The sequence below is a fragment of the Nicotiana attenuata genome, chromosome 6 (assembly GCF_001879085.1).
Source record: "Nicotiana attenuata strain UT chromosome 6, NIATTr2, whole genome shotgun sequence".
Lineage (NCBI taxonomy): Eukaryota > Viridiplantae > Streptophyta > Magnoliopsida > Solanales > Solanaceae > Nicotiana > Nicotiana attenuata.
In genome coordinates, this window is record NC_031994.1 from 40,279,549 (window position 1) to 40,286,017 (window position 6,469).

Genomic DNA, 6,469 nt, shown 5'->3' on the forward strand with positions numbered 1-6,469 from the left:
GGAACAATGGATCCCTACAATATGACAAGGACCCCCTTTATATAGGAAGGGGGGAATCAAACGCATTTATTACAAAGATATGGAGATGGGACAGCTAGTTGACGTCATGACGCGGGCTTAGACTAGCCTGACAGACTTTACCGGCTCTATCTGTACCCCTTGGGAACTCCCCTCTTTTCCAATATAGCCGTTGGTTAGCACTGCCCCGAGGTCGAGTGTCGTCAGCCCTCGAAGGTGAACCTCGACCCCAGTCTGGGGCCTTGTGAAGTATGTCTACGGGGCATCATAACGACGGAAAATTAGACCCTCCGATTTTACCGTGCACAAGTTGCTTTCATTTCATTCTCAATTTATGCCTAAAAGAAATGCTCTCTCGCTTTTCCTCTTAGAGGGCACTTCTCTTCTTGTCTATTAAAAGTGTGTTTTCTGGTGAATTTTTGCACATAGTGCATATAGCGAGTACACTCAAATTTACATTGGCACTAGCTTGGGAGGAAATCATGTATTCAAACAAGCTCAAAAATTGAAAAACTGTGTATCGATCGTTCACTTGTAATATGTAAAGAAACTTAATTAGGTTATGGTGATTGTCCAAAATCATTTAGGAACACAACAATCTATTTTTCCAATACCACTACAAGAAATAAGGGCTATGACGACATTTAATAAATGTCGTATTAAGTGTCATAAATGTCACAAAATTACTTACCGACACCCGATATTTATTTTACACTTAGGTCAAATATCGTAAATTTTAATGTCGGGAATTTTCCGACATTTATATTAATGTCGGTAATTTACTTATTGGGTAGGTTAGTTTGAGTCATGGGCTAAATAGATTTTATTATTAAAAAATAAAATTTTAATATACAATGGTATATTAAATATGTGCTTTTATTTTCTGAGTCAAAAGGTAATTGTTAGGTGATTTTGTTGTTCTAAATAAAACAAATGACTTTGATGGAATATTCTCACAACTTGACTGACCATCCAAGGAATTTACTCTAAAAATTACAGTATCCTTCCTAGAAAGTGATTGTGTGATTAGGAGCCTGTTTGGATGGGCTTGTTGCAAGTGACTTTTAAGCCAAAAGCCATAAGTTAAGAATTCTAACTTTTGGCTTTTGGCTTATTTTTGTCATTTTAGCTTAAAAACAAGTGTTATTAATAATAATTTTCATATATAAAAAAGTTCATATAACCAATCCAACATGATCAATTGAAAATACATAGACGCTAAGCCCTAAAGAAGAGTGTCTCAATTGCCATTCTAGCATAAACCGACAAACACATTGAGGTAAAGCTGCCCATAAAACAACAAACTCCGTGAACCGCAAGTGACATAACAGCAGCGCCCATAACACAGCAATAAATTAGCTCCCCAATTTTCTTGATTTTGCCACTTCAATTATTTTGATTATTGCTACCATTTCAATTTCCTTGATTGTTGTTGTTATGTCGATTTCCTTGATTGTTGCCACCACTCTAATTACATTAGTTGTTAGAGTTTCAATTACCTTGATTGCTTTGAGGTCGCCATTGTTGTTGATCCGGACCTTGAGAGTTATTTCTTTGCCCTTGGTAGTTGTTCACATGTTGCACCTGCTCCTCTTGTTCATTGTAAGATTCAGCTTGATCAAACCCACCATTTTCTTTCACATAATTCTTCACTCGGTTTTGCACTTGCGGACCCTTGGTCCTTCTTTTGTTCACCATCATGTTTACTCCCTCCATGGCATTGACTTGATTTGAATTTTGCACTTGTTGAAGTTGAGCCTTTGCTAATTGATTCATGTTGTAAATCTTACGGAAAAAACTTCATCACGAAACCTGTAGGAAATTCTTCAAAGCTTGAGGCGTGTCAAAGACACTGCCCTTAAGGATATTTCACCCGGTTTGGGTATATCCCCTATGATTCAACAAGCCCTTCTAGTATAAAGCTATGAGCATAAACTAACAACGATTTATTCAGCTTAGTAGAAAATCCAGCAAAAGGAAAGAGTGTTTTTGTATACTTAGTATCTACCACACCAGAAAGAATATATATATATATATATATATATATATATATATATATATATATATAAAAGTGAATGGAATTAAATGGTCATGATGGGAGAGTAATGGTTCAACAGTTACAAATGTGAAATAATGACTCATTATTCTATAAAATAATAAAGACATCAATAAAATGAACCTAGACACTTTCACAAAATATGAATCTGGACACTTTCTTTTGAGATATCAAATCCATATTTTTCTAACAACCCCTCACATATCTCAAAAGGAATAGAAGGATAGAATATTTTATCGAATTTTCTACATATGAGTACAATGCATCGAATCTGGTGTCTCGTACACTATGAACTAGACCTAGAAAAAAATAAGATTAAGTTTACAGAACAATTGGTGAAGTTTAGAACTTCTACGAACCAAAACTTCTTTTGTAAGACTAGGGTCTTATCTATCACATTATACTTGCACAATCTTTGTCGTTATCGCGGTTTTGTGCTAAAAGGCTATGCATGCGCGCTTTAGAAATTTTGCCACAAATTTCATAGGAGCGGCCCAACTCCATAATCATATAGGTCCATCCATCAAGTGTATTCTACAGCACAATACACCACCTGTAAAAGGCTATGGATTATTGGATTAAGAGTTTAACAACTCAGCCTCACATTCCTTGCAGTCTTGCACTATAAACACACACCATAGGAACAAACATAACTTAATAGTGCACATTTGATCAACTAATGACTTGTTATTACCCATATGAACCTACTTCATGGGATCTCCAATCACATAGGTTGGGTTACCATCATTATTGATATATCTCTAATTGGCAAAAGTCTCAACCCCTCGATGTTTCACTTATAAGTCAAATGATCGGCCAAATCCTCTTTGACTACACATTATATGTATGAAAAAATTCTCATCTCTAAGCAATTGCTTTATCACATTATATCTTAAGAAATGTGTCTACTCTTCTCATTGAAAGATTTTTTTTACAGTGGCTATTGCGCTTTGGCAATCACAATTCATCGACACAAATATTGTCGGTTTAATTCCTAGTGGAATACTCGCCAAGAGGCTGCTTAATCAGCTTCATTGCTAGGGAATTTTAATACCACAATCCCCACCAAAAGGTGTTCAAATAACCATTAGTGAGTTTTTATTCATCTGAATCAGAGATTCCACATACAGACTACTAACTTATAGTACTTCTCAAATAACATATAAAATCATCTCAAATGAAAAGAAACTTGATTTCTATACAAGTGCCTTTTGAAATATTCAACACATATTAGAAATTATTTTCTTTTGGTATCTTTCATATTCAAATACCAAAGTAGAATTTTCTAAACATAGAAGCAACTTTAACTTCTACATAAATATCTTAAATAAGAAATGGGTCATAATTCAACTATTTCTTCACCCAAATATTTAAGAAACCCAAAGTAAAAATACTGTGACCCCCACATTTCGAAACTTTTAAGGTAGGGGGTAATATTTTTCTTAACTTATAAGAAGTATTACCAACTCCTCAGATATTTTATCTTATAAATAACATCATATAGTTTCACTCAAACAATTATATATAGCTACCGACATTATGTCATCATAAACACTTATTTTAAGTAACTACAAGCACTAGCATTTTCGACATTTATTTTAAAAATAGTAAGAAACTGTCACGACCCAAAATCCACTAAGGGTCGTGATGGCGCCGGACATCGCTGTCAGGCAAGCCAATCATAAATACTTAATTAAATTCTCGTTTAAATAATTGCGAAAACTATGATTTTCCTTCAATTTTGCTAGTAAAAGATAATCTTTACAAAATAAATAAAAGAATGTTTAGAAGTTAATAGAGAATACCCCATAATCATCCCAGAACCCGGTGTCACAAGTGCATGAGCAATTTCTAGGAAATAATGTAATACAACAACTGTCCGAAATACAAATTGGACAGAAAAGAAAATACAGTAAAATACTCTGAAAGAGACTCTGCTGGCTGCGGGTCGTCTCGAGAGGTGCAGCTCACCTAAGTCTCCGTATCAACCATGCCGCTGCGCTCAACTAGGCCACTAGACATATATGTGCCTGTGCAACAAAAATGCACAGCAAGTGTAGTATGAGTACAAAAATAACGTGTACTCAGTAAGTATCCCGTCTAATCTCGAAGAAGTAGAGACGAGAGGTCGACTTCGACACTTACTAGTGGTCCAATGATAATATACCAATAATTTAGTAAATCGATGTTTTTCATAAAAATGACTATAACTCAAATAGCATGAGGCAAGTAAACAATTCTTTCGTTTATAGGAAATTCCCAAATTCATTTTCATCATTTATACATTTATCTCAGGCCAGGGAGAAACAAATATTAACATCTATGAATTTCAAGGCAAGCAATACAAGCATGCACAAATCATGCTGAGGTCGTACGGCCCGATCCAACAAATATTTAAACTTTGCACTGCCAGAGGGTCGAATGGCACGAACCATAGATGCATCTATTTAATCTACCGAGGCGTTCAGCCCGTTCCACAATAGATAAACACATTCAAACAGTCAAATTAAGAATTCATCAAGTAGCAATTATTCAGGAAAAGGCAAGCTTCTCTTTTAAAAGTCAAGAAATGATGTCTAGACTTTTAGAAATTTATTTATACGTTCGATATGTTTTAAGCATTTTTAAGCTGACAACAAGGTTGAAAATATTACAAGTAAAGCATACTTTTGGGCCCAAGACTACCCGGACTTAAGCATAATAGTAGCTACGCACGGACGCTCGTCACTTCGTGCGTACGTAGCCCCCACAAATAGGAGCACATATCAATTAATTCACCTATGGGGACAATTCCCTCATACAAGGTTAGAAAGGAGACTCACCTCGCTCCGAAGTTTCATAACCGGCATTCCACGCCTTTTCGAAGACTCAAATCGATGCATAACGCTCCAAAACTAGCCAACAATTATGTAAACCTATTAACATATGTTCAATTACTCATAATAACCTAATTTATAATAATTTCTAACCCCGATCGAAAAGTTGACAAAGTCGCCCTTGGGCCCAAATGCCCGGATTCCGAAATTTTTCGAAGATAAAGTTTACCCACAACCTCACGAACTCAAATATATAATTTGCTCCCAATTTCATGTCCAAAATCGTGGTCAAAATACAAATTTCCCGGTTTTCTTTAAAATTCCAAAATTTCTACTAATTTACATGATTTTCCATATTAAAATCTAGATATAATACAAGTAATTAACTTGCAATAGGTGGGAATCACTTACCTTGACATAGATGATGAAGATGGAGCTCCAAAATCGCTCCTAGGTCGGCTCCCATGGAGGAAATGAGATGAAATGAGCCAAACCCATTTCGTTACACTTATACACTGCCCAGACGACTCTTCTTCGCGTTCGCGAGACCCCAGTCGCGTTCGCGAAGAAGAAAATTCCCAAAAATCATTTTCCAAACTCTTCTCAGACAGCCTCTAGTATAATCCCCATAACTTTTTGTACAAAATTCCAAATGACAAATGGTTTAATATTTTGAAAAGTAGTCACCAAGATCTACAACTTTTATCTTTTGGTCATCTCCCAATTTCTTAAAAATTTTGAGATATAAGCTGCCAAAGTCAGCCCTATGCAACACAAATTTCTTCTTCATCTTCCCGGACAGCCTGTAGTGTACCAACCATAACTTTTTGTACACAAATACAAATGCTAAATACTTTACCTTTCTGAGAACTAGAGACAAAGGGCTACAACTTACATTTTTGGATCATCTCCAAATTCTTTATAGATTGTGAGATATGAGCCTCCGAAGTCAGACCTGTGCAACAGATATTTCGTTCTTCGCGAACGCGAAGAACAAAGTCCCTGAAGCCAAATCCTTCTCCGCGAACGCCAGGGGATCCTCGCGAACGCGAAGAACAACACCAGATACCAGCATCAGCTATTGCAAAACAGCCCGAAATTATCCGAAACCACCCCGAAACACACCCGAGGTCTCGATACCCCATCCAATCACACCAACCAGTCCCATAACATAACACGGACCTGCTTGAGGCCTCAAATCACATCAAACGACGCTAAAACCATGAATCGCACTCCAATTCAAGATTAATGAACTTTAGAATTTCAAACTTCTACATTTGATGCAGAAACCTATCAAATCACGTCCGATTGACTTCAGATTTTGCAAACAAGTCATATTCGACATTACGGACCTACTCCAACTTCCGGAATCGGAATTCGACCCCGAATCAAAAAGTCCTCTTCCGGTCAAACTCCTCAAAAACCTTCAAATTTCTATCTTTAGTCAAATGACTCCAAAATGACCCACGGACCTCCGAATTCACTTTCGATCGCACTCCCAACACCAGAATCACCATACGGAGCTATTCCCAGACTCGGAATCCAAACGGACATCGATAACACTGAAATGCACTTCAAC